At 40.4% G+C, this 15182-nt stretch overlaps 1 long non-coding RNA gene across 1 annotated transcript in view; it reads left to right on the top strand.

Annotated features, from left to right (window-relative positions):
• Window positions 1-15182, top strand: part of LOC123599902 — a 604975-nt gene that overhangs the window by 584639 nt on the left and 5154 nt on the right. Inside the window, exon 4 of the long non-coding RNA XR_006713347.1 lies at window positions 14421-14550. This is a non-coding gene — a long non-coding RNA (uncharacterized LOC123599902). The remainder of the gene's footprint in view (window positions 1-14420; window positions 14551-15182) is intronic.

The following is a 15182-nucleotide window of genomic DNA, read 5'->3' on the forward strand; positions in this document are numbered from 1 at the left end:
AGCATTCCACTGCCTGGATGTCCTACAATTTGTTTGTACACCAAATGTCCATCAGGACATTTGTAGCCAGTTTTTGGCTGTCATGAATTTGTGTGCAAGTTTTTGTGTGGACATGTGCTTTCATTTTGCTTGGATAAATACCTAAGTGTGGAATGGTTGTGTCACAGGTATATGTTTAAATGTTTAAGAAATTACAAAACTGGTTTTCAGGGTATGCCTACTGTATTACATTCCTACCAGCAGTATATGAGAGTTCTGGTTACTCCACATCCACACCAACATTTGCTTTTTGTTTTTAGATATACAACTGCTTGACTGTTAGTATCCCATTATATTTTTAATTTGCATTCCCTAGTGATGAATCTTTTCATGTGCTTATTAGCTATATATATATATATATATATATATATATATGTATATATATATTTTCTTTCTAGACAAGTGTCTGTTCAAACAGGTTGCCCGTTTTTATAATTTTTTGAATTATTGAGTTTTGACAGTTCTTAATATATATTGGATATAAGTCAGGTACCAGTTTTGCAAATATTTTCTCATTCTGTAGCTTGCCTTTTCATTTTCTTAACAATATCTTTTGAAAAATAAAAGCTCTAAGTTTTGATGAAGTCTGATTTATAGGTTTCTTCTTTTTTTTTCTTTTTTTACCTGTTCATGCCTTTGTGTTGTGCTTAAGGAATCTTTGCCAAAGTCAACATCACCAAGCCTGTCTCCTATGATTTCTTCTGGAATTGTGATGCCTGATAACCACTACCTAATATGGCTATTTATATTTAACATTAAATCAAGTAAAATTAAAAATTTTAAAGTTTGTTCCTCAGTCACACTAGCCACATTTCAAGCACTCAGTCACATGTGGCTAATGGCTGTTATCTTGCACAGTACAGGCATAGTATTTTTGTCATCATAGAAGATTCTGGTGAACCAAACTTTAACATTCTGTAGGTTTACCTCCCACATTCAGGTCTATGATGCATTTTGAGTTAACTTTTGTATGTGGCATGAGGTTAAGGTTAATATTTTTGCATATGGTTACTCAATTGTTCTAATATCACTTTTGAATAGATTATTTTTTCCCTGTCCAATTGCTTTGGTGCCTTTGTCAACAATCAATTAACCATACATGGGTGGGTCTACTTGTGGATTCTTTATCCTAATACATTGATCTATAGCTCTGTCTTCATGCCAGCACTGCACAGTCTTGATTTTTATAATAAGTCTTGAAAACAAATAGTGCTAATCCTTCTACTTTTTAAAATCTTTGTAAAAATCGTTTTGGCTATTATATGCATTAGTATTTCTATATGAAATTTAGATTAAGTTTGTCCATTTCTACAAAAAGGTTTCTGCCATTTTACCTGGGATTTTATGGAATTTATGGATGCATTTTGGGAGAATTGATATCTTTACGGTATTGGGCCTTTCAATTTGTCAATATGTTATTTTTCTCCATATATTTAAATATTCCCTAATAGCTCTTAGCAATGTTTTGTAGTTTTCAGTGTACAGATCTTGTACTCCAAACTATTTCATATTTGATTATTGTAAGCTGTATGGTGTTTTGAATTTCAGTTTCTGATTGTTCATTGCCAATAGAGAGAAATACAATTGATTTTTGAATTTTGATCTTGTATTTTATAACTTTGATAAGTTTCTTACAAGTTCTAGTAGCGCTTTTTTTTTTTTTTTTGGCAGCTTCTGTAAGATTTTTGACCAAAGAAATTCTACCATCAGCAAATAAAGACATTTTTATTTCTACCTTTCTAACCTAAATGCCTTTTTCATACCTTATTGCACTGGCTAGAAGCTCCAGCACAATTTGACGAGCAGTAGTGAGAGCAATATTCTTGTCCTGTTCTTGATCATAGGGAGAAAGCTTTCAGGCTTTCATCATTAAATATGATGTTAGCTGTAGATAGTTCATTGGGTTGGATTCTTGATCCTTTATATTTGACTGGTTTTTATTTTGTTTGCTTGTTTTCTATTCTTTCTATGTAAGTTATTCTGGGTGGGTTTTTTATTCCCTCTCTTTATTTCTGATTTTTGAAATTGCATGATTATGTGTGTAATGTAAGTCTTTTTTTCATTTATTGTACTGGATGTACTGGATATTTGGTGTGTTCTTTCAATCTTTAAAGTCCTTATTCTTCAATTCTGTGAAATTACATCAAATATTTCTTTGATCTTTCCTTCCTCTATTTTCCTCTGTTCTCTCTTTCTTGAATTCCTATTAGTTAGAGATCACATCTTCTGCCTCGTCCTCTGAATTTCACAATTGTTCTCTATTCCTTCTCCCATCCCCCTTCTCTTTTGGTTTTGGTTTTTTGTTTGTTCATTTGCCTGTCTATTTGTTTGTTTTGGAGAGTTTCTCATATTTAATTTGAAACCTTATTTTCATAAAAGGAATTCTGTAAGCCAAATCTATGTTACCATGTGAGAGAATTTCCAGTCACCTCCAAGAGAGAACACATGTTTTGGTGAGTCTGTGAGTAAAATTGTTATTATGATGTATTTACAAGGAGAAAAGGATTAATGATCCAGAACTCTCTAATGATGAGTTTACTTGGGAAATGCATTCTGCTGACATAAAAGGGGAAAGTACTCAGTTGGGATCCAGGATCTCGGTTCTCACATCATTAATTTATCAGTGTGTGTGGGGCAAGTGTTTTCAGAGGTGGCACGCCTATCATCTAGATTCACTCACTCAACGAGTGAATAACACCTGTACATACAAGGTTCTGATGTACAAAAACATGGTATTTTGAATCATCTGGAAAATCTAACTTGCTTTGAATACAATAAAGTAAAAATGGGAAAAGAATATTGTTCTACATTTAAGAAGAGCATAGCTGATGACGGGGTGCTTGGGTGATTCAATCGATTGAGCATCCGACTTTGGCTCAGGTCATGAGCTCACGGTTTGCAGGTTCGAGCCTGCATCGGGCTCTGTACTGACAGCTCAGAGTCTAGAGCCTGCTTCAGATTCTGTGACTCCTTCTCTCTACCCCTCTCCCACTCGCATTCTGTCTCTCTCCTTCAAAAATAAGTTAAAACATTTAAAAAAGAGAGAGAGCTTAGCCGATGAATAACAACACAAGTAACAAAAGAAAAAAATTAAATAATTGTCTATATCGTACACAGAAAATCATACTGATTGAAGTGTTGATATTTGGTTTGGAAATTTGTGTATTTTTCTAGCATTTCTTAAGGGGTAATCATATACCAGAACTACTTGAGATGCTTCCCAAGAATATGGTTTCCTGAATCCCATCCAGGAAGACACTCAGATTAGGCAGACTTTAATATGAGGGCGGATGTGTCTGAGAAATCTTCATTTATAACAAACTCTCCAAGTAACTGCTTTGCCCATGAAAGTTTGAAAACCACTGTATTCAGACAAGGTCTACACGTCTTTGCTAACACATTGACTAATAAGATGAGAAAAAAAATTTCCACTTGATTTCCCCAAGGCATAAATTACTCTTTATGAAATTATTGAGTTATTCTAACCTTTGGAAGTTAAATTAATTCTTTTAACACACAAAACATTAGATTTTAACAAAACTGGCTTTAAGGCTATAGACATCTTCCTTAAGACCTTAGAGCTGTACTCTGATCACTTGAAATAAGAGTGCTGTGATTGAGAAATTGAGTTTTTAATTAAAATGCATTTCAATGGCTACATGTGGCTAGTGGCTACTGTATTGGACAGAGCAGATGCTGACCATTTTCATCATCACAGAAAGTTCTACTAAACAGTGCTGTCTTAGAGGGTAAATCTAGTGTCCGGTGATGCCCAATTTATTTTTCATGTGTCCATGAAGTCCCCGGCTTCCTTGCAGGAAAGCTGCTAGAGTAAAACATAGTGTTACTAGTCTTATTTATGGAGACAATATATTTTGTATACTGCATTATATTTATGGACAAGACAGATTTTGATTAGAAAGTCTTTATGGATGAATGGAAATATTTCATTTCATTTTCTTATCATTTTTTAAAATTCCGGTGTAATTAACATGCAGTGCTATATTCGTTTCAGGTGGACAATATAGTGATTCAGCAATCCCATACATTACCCAGTGCTCATCATGATAAGTGTGCTCTTAATCACCCTCCCCATTTCCCCCACCCCCCCGCCCACCTCTTCCCTGGTGACCATCAGTTTGTTCTCTGTAGTGAAGAGTCTGTTTCCTGGTTTGTCTCTGTGTCTCTTTTTTATTTCTGTAGCTATTTGTTTTGTTTTTTAATTCCACATATGAGTGAGATCATATGGTATAGGTCTTTCTATGACTGACTTCACTTAGCATTATACTCTCTAGTTCCATCCATGTTGTTACAAATGGCAAGATGTCATTCTTTTTTTATGGCTGAGTAATACTCCAGTGTGTGTGTGTGTGTGTGTGTGTGTGTGTGTGTGTATACATACCACTCCCTCTTTATCTGTTCATCTATTGATGGACACTTGGGCTCCTTCTGTAATTTGACTATTGTACATAACGCTGCAATAAACATAGGGGTACACATATCCTTTCAAATGCGTTTGTTTGTATTCTTTAGGTAAATGGCATGATCACTGGATTATATGGTACTTCTATTTTTAATTCTTTGAGGAACTCCATATTGTTTTCCACAGTGGCCGTATCAGTTTGCATTCCCACCAACAATGCAAGAGGGTTCCTCTTTCTTCACATCTTCACCAACACTTGTTCCTTGAGCCTTTCATTTTAGCTATTCTGACAGGTACCTGTGAGATGATATCTCACTGTAATTTTGATTTGTATTTCCCTGATGATGACTGATGCTGAGCATCTTTTCAGCTGTCTGTGGGCCATCTGAATGTCTTCTTTGGAGAAATGTCTGTTCATGTCTTCTGCCCATTTTTAATTAGATTTTTTTTTTTTTTTGGTGTTAAGTTGTAGAAGTTCTTTTCAAGAATTTTTTTAAGTAAACTCTATGCCCAACACGGGGCTCAAACTTAGGACTTCATGATGAAGAGTCACATGCTCTACCAACTGAGTCAGTCAGGTACTCCATGTTGTATAAGTTCTTTACATATTTTGGATACTAACTCTTTATCACATATGCCATTGGTAAACATCTCCTTCCATTCATTGGTTGTCTTTTAGTTTTGTTGATTGTTTCCTTTGCTGTGCAGAAGCTTTTTATTTTGATGTAGTCCCAATAGTTTATTTTTGCTTTTGTATCCCTTGCCTCAGGAGATATATCTAGAAAAATGTTGCTACGGTGGGCATCAGGGAAATTACTGCCTGTGTTCTCTTCTAAGATTTTTATGGTTTCAGGTCTCACATTTAGGTCCTTAATCCATTTTGAGTTTATTTTTCTGTAGGGTGTGAGAAAGTGGTCCTCATTCTTTTACATATAGCTCTCCAGTTTTCCCAATGCCATTTGTTGAAGAGACTATCCTTTTCCCATTGAATATTATTTCCTCCTATGTTGAAGGTTAATTGACCATAGAATTGTGGGTTTATTTCTGGGCTATTCTGTTCCATGGATCTATGTGTCTATTTTTGTGCCAGTTCCATACTGTTTTTATCACTGCACCTTTGTAGTATAACTTGAAATTTGGAATTGTGATACCTTTAGCTTTGTTTTTATTCTTCAGTTGCTTTGGCTATTTAGGGTATTTGTGGTTCCATACAAATTTGAGGATTGTTTGTTCTAGCTGCTCTGTGAAGAATGCTGGTGTTGCTTTGATAGGGATTGCATTGAATATGTAGATTGATTTGGGTAGTATCGATATTTTTTTTTAATTTTTTTTTAACGTTTATTTATTTTTGAGACAGAGAGAGACAGAGCATGAACGGGGGAGGGTCAGAGAGAGGGAGACACAGAATCCGAAACAGGCTCCAGGCTCTGAGTGTCAGCACAGAGCCCGACGCGGGGCTCGAACTCACGGACCGCGAGATCATGACCTGAGCTAAAGTCGGCCGCTTAACCGACTGAGCCACCCAGGCGCCCCGGGTAGTATTGACATTTTAACAATATTTGTTCTTCCAATCGATGAGCTTGGAATGTCTTTCTATTTCTTTGCATCGTCTTGAATTTCTTTCATCAATGTTTTACAGTTTTCAGAGTACAGATCTTTCACCTAGTTTATTATTCCTAGGTATTTTATTATTTTTGGTGCAGTTGTAAATGCGACTACTTTCTTAGTTTCTCTTTCTTCCATTTCACTGTTAGTCTACAGAAATGCAATGAATTTCTGTATGTTGATTTTATATCCTGTGACCTTGCTGAATTCATTTATCAGTTCTAGTAGTTTTTTCAGTGGAGTCTTTAGAGTTTTCTGTATAAATTATGTCATATGCGAACTGTGAAAGTTTTACTTCTTCCTTATCAATTTGGATGTCTTTAATTCCTTTTTCTTGTCTGATTGCTGTGGCTGGGACTTCCAGTACTTTGTTGCATAAAAGTGAGAGTGGACATCCTTGTCTTGTTTCTGACCTTAAGAGGAAATCACTCAGTTTTTGACCATTGAGTATGATGTTACCTGTGGGTTTTCCATATATGGCATTTATTATGTTGGGGTATGTTCCCTCTAAATCTCTTTTGTCAAGGGTTTTTATCATGAATATATATTGTACTTTGTCAAATGCTTTTTCTGCATCTTTTGAAATGGTTCTATGGTTTTTATTTTTTCTCTTGTTGATGTGATGTATTATGTTGATTGATTTACAAATATTGAACCACTCTTGCACTCCAGAATAAATCCCACTTCATCTTGGTAAATGATTTTTTAAGGTATTGGATTTGGTTTGCTAATATTTTGTTGAGGATTTTTTCATCTATGTACATCAGAGATGTATTGGCCTGTAGTTTTTTTTTTTTCAAGATTTTATTTTTGAGTAATCTCTACACCCATCATGGGCTTGAAACCACAACTCTGACATCAAGATTTGCACACTCCATCAACTGAGCCAGCCAGGCATCTCTCTTGTTCTCTTTCTTTGTGGTGTCTTTATCTGGTTTTAATATCAGGGTGATGCTAGCCTCCTAGGATGATTTTGGAAGTTTTCCATCCTCTTCTATTTTTTGGAAAAGTTTGAAAGAGTACGTACTAACTCTTCTTTATTTTTTTAAAATATAAAAGATTTTTCCAACTTTATTTATGTATTTTGAGAGAGAAAGCATGAGTGGCAGAGAGAATGGAAGAGAGAGAATCCCAAGCAGGCTCCACACTATCAGCGCAGAGCCCAACACAGGGCCTGGACTCACAAACCGTGAGATCACGACCTGACCTGAAATCAAGAGTCGGATGCTCATCTGACAGAGCCACTCAGGTGTCCCCTAACTCCTCTTTAAATAGTTGGTAGCATCCCCATGTGAAGCTGTCTGGTCCTGAACTTTTGTTTGTTGGGAATTTTTTTACTACTGATTCAATTTCATTGTTGGTAATCAGTCTGAGTTTTCTATTTCTTCCTGACTCAGAGAGGTTATAAATTTCTAAGGATTTTATCCATTTCATCCAGGTTGCCCAATTTGTTGGCATACAATTTTTCATAATACTGACTTACAATCCTTTGTATTTCTTTGGTGTTGGCTGTTATTCCCCACCCCACCCCCCCACCCCCCGCCACATTTCTGATTTTGTTTATTCGAGTCCTCTCTTTTTTGATGAGTCTGGCTAAAGGTTTATCAGTCTTATTGATATTTTCAAAGAATCAGCTCCTAGTTTCATTCATCTCTTCTTTTGGCATTTTTTAGTTTCTATCGGAACTATTTAATTTTAGAAAGTATTTTTCAGTTCTAGAATTTTCATGTGTTCTTTTCCAATCATTTTTACTTCTCCGTTGGCTTTGCCCCTCTGTTCCCACAATATATCCATACTTTCATTGAAAATTTTCAACCCATTTGTAATAGCTGTATTAAAGTCTATCCTTTTTGTCATTACAGTTCAGTTTCTTTTAAGTGATTTTACTACTGTTCACATTTTTCTCACATTTCCTTGCTGCTTTACATGTCTGGCAGTTTTTTATTGTATCCTGGGCATGATGGATGCCACATTGTTGAATGTCCAAATTTTATTATCTTCACTTAAAGAGTATGAAATTTAATTCTGAGGCAGTTAACTTACTTGCGGATAACCTTGTGAGGTCTTGTCCCTAAGCTTCGTTAGGACACCTCTAGAGTAGTCTTCACTCTAGGGCTCGAGTAGCCTTAGTCTTAGCTTTATTCTCTTGGGATATTAGTGGAGCACTCAGTGAGTTCAGTGTGGTCTTTCTGGATTGGGTGGTCAGTGCTTCAGTATTTTCTAGCCCTGTGTAAGTTCTGGAATGTCCACTTCTCCCACTTCTCCTTGGTCATTGAACTTTGTCCACCATATCAGAACCTGGCCTCAGCACAGACCACCAGCTCTTCAGTCAGGTACTCAAGGGGATGTCTATGCAGATTTCTGGAATCCTTGTCTGATGCCTCATACCCTGCCCTCCAGGTCCCCTTTCGGTCCTACCCTCCAACTTCCGTCCCCTCACCCTGGCGGAACTGTCTTATTCTGCGTGGGCTCCCCCTCCCTGCACCATGGTCTGAGAAGTGCTTCCAGGCAGAAATCTGGGTGACTGTGGGGTTGCCTCATCTGTTTTTACCCTCTCTGGGGTCACAATTTTATATTGCTTGTTGCCCAACATCTGAAAACAGTTATCTCGCATATTTTGTTCTGTTTTATGGTTTCTTAATAGTAGAAGGTCTAGTTTGATACCAATTTTCCATCATGTCCAGAAGTATAAGTGCAAATGGAAATCAACCATCAAATTCAGCTTAAAAAAATCACCAGAATTTAAAAAAAAAATTTAATAGTGGCCTTTCCACAAACAAATTTGCTCAGAGGACAAAGCCCAGATAAATTAAATTTACTTGGATAGGGAGGATTTTCAGCATTCAACACAGTAATTTGCCACATGATTCCATCAAGTTCTGGTTTAGACAGATACCCATTTATAAAATGAAATCAAGAGGAGGCCATAGTTCTTCCACGGACGTGGCCTACTGGATGAGGAAGCAAGAGACTTTGGTTGCTCTGGATCCATTGTGCCTGCTTGTATAACCTTGGGCTATAACTTTGGTTCCCTGTGTGCCAAGGTTCCCTGGGACATCACGGCTCACGCACAGAGACGCCATGGGATATTTTCAACTTTCAACAGAGGCACGGTGATGCCTGTCACCTGGTGGACACCACGCACACAACCAGCCTCAAGTGGTTTGTTCAACATTAGATTATGCCACACGCCTTACAAGAGCATCTTATCTTTGTCAAGGTGGGTTTTGAGCAGTTTCTGTGATAAAAAGTGAGCACCACACACAGGAAAGTGACAGGAAGGTGATGGTGGCCAAATCGAATTCCAGTGGAGGGCATACATGCCATTAGTAAGAACTCGTGATTATTTGAGAATGTAATTAAAATATTAGTGTCTTCCTTCAATTTACATGTATTTTTTTTCCAAATGGCTACAGAATTGTTAGTACCTAAAAATATTTTAAGTTGAAACTAAACTATTTAAAACTACTAGGCATTTTTTTGGACAAGGACCTCCTGTGACAAAATGGCAGAGACACTGAGGGCGCTATGGATTCAGAAAGCATAGCGGCTTCTGGACTGGATGGGTAACCGATCACCGGTCCCATCCGCAAAATGCAGGTGTTGCATTAAATTCTCCTTTTGTTCTGACATTTTAGGAATCTGCGGTTTTATATCACTACAAGTGGTGGTTTTTTTGTTGTTGTTTTCTTTGTTTTGTTTTAAGTAAGCTTCACACCCAGCCCAAGGCTTGAACTCATGACCCTGAGTTTAAGAGTCAGAGGCTTAATTGACTGAGCCACCCAGGCACCCCAGTATTATAAATGGTTCTCAAGTGGTAGAGTGAATGTGGCATGCTAATTGGGTCACTTCTATCGGGGGAGCAAAGAAGAAATGCTAAGATTCCCAGCTCATCTCCGAAGCGAGGGTCCCCAGGTCTCCAAAGGGAAAATAGGATACCAGAGACAGATTCAAGAATTCCTCAAGCTGATAAGAAACATGATTTTTAAGTCAGTTCAAATTCCCATATCAGACATGGGACAGCTCTAGCCCAGGGTAGAAACACTGGATTCACTCCAGAGCTCTCCCATACCTTTAGAACAGGGGCTGTTAACCTGGGATCGAAGGACTCCATCCATGCACAGAATTCAGAACGCCCCCAGAACAGAAAAATATTCACCTTTATTTTTATTAACTTCGAGTTGAAACTTAGCATTTTTCTTCAGTTACGAACGTAGTCAACAAACGTCAGGAGTATTAGCATTTCCTGTGATGTTGCCACCCATTGAAATCATGGGATTTTCCTTTCACAGTACAGTCTTACCCTCACAGCCATCATGACCTTGCAGTAGTTTTTACACCTGCCGCAGACCTTATTACTCAGTGCGTTATGGAGGGAAATTATTACTGTATCATGAAATATTTTTAAAACGTATTTCGATAATCGCTTTTCAAAGTACAAGTTGTTTCTTTGATAACCTTAAGTATTGGTTTTAATTTTTTTTATTGTGAAGGACTTGGACTTGGAACGTAAAAGTAGACTGAAAGATATATAGGCTCCCACACATCCATCATCCAGCTCTACTCCCAAATCCTTCTCAATGCTGCAAGTTCCTGTAGTAACTCCTGACATGATATAGGTTGTCCACTGTGTAGAGTTTCCAACAGTCTAGGATATGGCTGCATCCCCATGGTGTAGTTCATCGTGTCCCTCTGTCCCTCTTTCTTCCGCGGTTCCTATAAACTGAAAATTGGCTCTAGAGGCTTTATGTCAGCAGGTTTTAGGGGCAGAAGAAGGCGAGATTACTCCTGGATATCTCCATCAACAACCACGGGTCCATTAGTTGGTTAGGGGTCACAAAATGGTTTAACTCTACCATTTCTTCTAATGTATTATCTGTAACATTTCTACAAGGAAACGCATGCCTCATCAATGATTTGGTTACCCAGTGGTAGAGTTAGTGTAGGAAGTCAGAATACATGTTCTTGATTCTAATTATCAATTTTCTAAGTAATGACTGGGTTCCTTTTATGCATCTCATTTTGTACACTTATTTTTTTTAATGTTTATTTGGAGAGAGGCAGGGGAGGGGCAGAGAGAGACTCCCAAGCGGGATCCACGCTGTCAGCTCAGAGCCCGACACAGGGCTGGAACTTCCGAACCGTGGGATCGTGACTTGAGCTAAGATCAAGAGTCGGACGCTAAATGGACTGAGCTGCCCAGGCACCCCTTAGTTTATACAGTTAGAACCATTAGCCTGTGAAGGGGTTCTGGGCTTCACCAGGCTGTGCGATGAGGCGATGTCCCAGAACTCCCCTTGTGGACTCCCCCAAGAGATACAGACGCTCCTTCTAGCTCTTCTGCAGGGTCCTTCCAACCGTAGCAACCGTCCATTCCCCTTGGCCTGCCACACTTCACCTCTTGCATGTTGGTGCTTGTGCCGGATGCATGTGTGTAAGTCTTACAGCAGGAGCTGTGTGTGTGGAGACAGCTCTGCTAGTGGCCATGTTCACGCGCGGACCATGCTCCTTACCAACTGTATGGGCCAGGCAGATTCCTCACTCCTCGGACCTTCAGGTTCTCCATATAGAAACTGGCAAAAATGTTATCTAACTTGAAGAATTCTTCTGAGAACTAAAGACGGGGAGATTCCTGAGAGATTGAGACATTATAGGTGCTCAACAAATATGTGTTAGATCTGATTCTTCGTCGCCAACAGCAGAGAACTGTTAATTAGATCTTTGGTACTGGTCATGGCAGGGGAGCACCGCCGCTGTAGGGCCCTAAGTCACGTGGCAGCATTGCAGCCCCCGCCCTCCACCACTTCTCTCCACTCCCCCCTGCTTCCTTCCTGTGCCTTCTCCTCCGCCTCCTTCCATTCCCTCCTCCTCTTCTCTCTTGGCCCTTCACTCTTGCTCTCTGACTCTGTCTCTCTCTCTCAGCTCTCTTCCAAACCAATTTCCTGCCTCCCGAAGGTGCAGGGTAGCCCTGCTCGAGACAGAGCGGTCTGATTCTGAAACGCACTTTCTAGCGAGCTGTGTTCCACCCACAACACGACACATCTCATCTCTTCCCTGAGCCCTCACTAGGCTGCCCCATTCAAGACCTTACAACAGAGTCGGCATCTCACGCACCCTGGGCTTGAAGTGGCCATGTCTTGCACTGACCCTTGGTCCACGGAGAAGTATCTATGCTGTGTTTCAACCCATCCTTACAAGCTCATGGCATATTCCATTTGGTTCATCTGAAAAATCAGCTGGTCCCTAAAACCCCCTTAGGATTCTTTTTCTTTCTTTTTTTTTTTTTTTTTTTTGCACCCCCCTGGTCACATTCTTCTTCCCTTTCTGAGCTCTGCTATCTCAATCTTTCAAGCACTCCCCTCAAGCCGTCTCACCCGCCATGCCCTTTCTTCCTCTTCCAGATGAATTGGCTGCTTCTTCTAAAGAAGAGGCACCTATCAGGATGGTTCCTGTGTTCACATCCTATGTGAGCAACCCCAGTGCCTATCAGTGTCTCTCACTGATGAGTCATCAATATCTCAATGACTCATCAATATCTTATCAATATTTCTCACCAATGTCTCATCAAAGACTCATTAATGATTCCATCAATGTCTCATTGATGTCTTTCATCAATGACTCATCAATGTTTCATCAATGATATATCAATGACTCGGTGATGTGTCACCAGTGACTCATCAATGACTGTCAATATCTCATCAATGTCCCATCAATGACTCCATCAATGTCCCATTGATGTGTAGTCCATGCCTCTCATCGATGTCTCTCCTTGCCCCGTCGGAGGTCCCATTGAGGGTAGCATGGTGGGCTGTTAGGAACGTCTCAGTCATGAAGACACAAGTTTGGATGTTGGCTTTCCTGTATACTAGTGGGGTTCCCTGAACCTCAGTTTTCTTAGTGTAACATGGGCATTAAAAGCCTGTGCCCCAGCTTTGTTGACACTAAACAACAGATTTTGTGTCTAGTACAGACATGTATTAACAAATGAGGGTCAACAAGCATGAGCCCCTTTCCTGCTCTGCCTCTATCCCTGTCCACAGTAAAGGCTCTTCCTCCATTGTGTTCTAGGGTCTGGTCCCTCCTGGCGCCACAGGTCTGGGCTCCTTTAGCATGGCATCCAAGGTTCCTTGTTTTCTGCTGTTCCCTCAAAGGCACCCCATCCCCTACTAATACCAAACATCCTGATATCTTGACAGATAGCATATTGTGTCCTCGGCCCTAGTCCACGTAGAAAATTCCTGCTCACGTGTGTCATCCTCACAGTGGGCCGGAAGTGTCCATGGGCTGCCCTCCACGCTGAGGCCCACGCACACTTCTAGATCTTCCTCTCTGTCTGGGAAGGCATTTCCCTGATCCTTATTCCAGCACTCACATAGAAAAGTTCCAGGCCATAGGAAATAAGCTGAAATCTGAGTTCCTCTGTGACCTCATTTGCTGTAAGCAAAGTGAAACGTGATCATTTCACAGAACTGAAGACCCGGAAGAGCTTCTGATTTGGGAAGAACAATTTTTTAAATGGATTTGTATGCATAACATCCATTGCCGTTGGTGATGGTGGAGTCAGTGACTAATGAAAATGTCGTTTCCTGTGATTTTTATAAATTACAGTAAATATGCCAGTCCTCATCCACAGCAGCTGTTGAAACGCAGGCAGCCGTCTGGAGCAGAGGCCAGGGGACCTCACCAGAGCCTCAAGAGGTAGACCCCACAGGTGCAAATTGACACCCAGGAAAACAGTAGTTAATACATTCTAGAATTTGGAGAAAGAGAGAATGTTAAAGTAAACGTATGTCAAGCAGACAAATTTGGACTTCTCCAGGAGGATCTGTCACGTCAAACAGGAAATAGCTATAAATTACTTGTAATAGTAAAAATCTTGTCATTTATAACCTTTAAAGCAACGGGCTCATTTAACACATCAACTCCTAGATCATAATCTAGGACAGTCAGCCTGGGTATTTATTTCACTTTTAATGTGTAGAAGCCAGAGCCAACCATGCATGGTCCACAAAACACCCCACAGCGTGCCGTCAGCATTTGGAACCATAGAATGAGCCAGGGAGATAAGTACCTCAGCCCAGGGTGACGAATATGTCAAGATATGAAAACCCTTTCTGCTCCTAAAAAGAAAATTAAGACGTGATTGGAAATGTCATGCCTTGGGTAGTCTCATAATGAATAATTCCAAATAAATCCCACCATTATTCTGTTTATTTGTTTTACTTAGAAGCTATTTGAAGTCATTGGAGCTGAAAGTGTGTCTTAACATGCCAAGCGTATTTACTGTATCTTGTAATCATCTTGCTAACCGGTGCGCGGGCAAACAATAATTGGAGTTCTGTGTTTGTTTCAGACACCTCTGCGCATGCCGCCCACAGATGAGAAATCCGGCTCGGAGACATGTTGAAGGGCCGAAATGCCTTCGCTAAAGATAGACACACGAAGCCATCCTCTGCATGACTTGAAGATTCGGTGGCAACAAGGTATTTACGATGGAGATGCTCAATGAAGTTTCCGTGCACCCAATAAGTACTTCGTGTTCGTGGATACGGGGTGGAGGAGGGAGAGGAGGGGCGAGAACGCGGTAAGCACACCCTCCACGGTGAGGAAGCGCCCGCGGGGGAGGGAGCCCAGCCTACAGCTCACACTGGCAGCTATGCCGGTGTCACGAGGCACGAGGAAGGACACAGCGTTGGTCTCCACGAAGACACTAATGCAAAGCAGCACGCTGTCCTGTTTCTTTTGACATTCTCTCTGATGGCCTCTGACCTCTGTGTTTTCTCCCTGACTCGGATCAGTCAGTGCATAACTCTGCCAGAGCCAGCCCCCGGCTCCCGCAAGATGCTGCGGTCTGCACAGCACCTGTGAGTGTGTGACAGACGTGTGCACACACGTGTGCACAGGCAGGCACGCACATATGCACACGTGCATGTTCACACACGCATGCGGGCACACGCATACATGCTGTACACACGTGCACACACGCATGCAGGCACAGGCACGTACACACACGCATCCAGGCATGCACACACACGCACACACATGCATGCAGGCACACGTGCACAATCACAGATGCAGGCACATGGACACACATTCACACACATGCATGCACGTG

This window comes from Leopardus geoffroyi, chromosome A1, assembly GCF_018350155.1.
Source record: "Leopardus geoffroyi isolate Oge1 chromosome A1, O.geoffroyi_Oge1_pat1.0, whole genome shotgun sequence".
NCBI lineage: Eukaryota > Metazoa > Chordata > Mammalia > Carnivora > Felidae > Leopardus > Leopardus geoffroyi.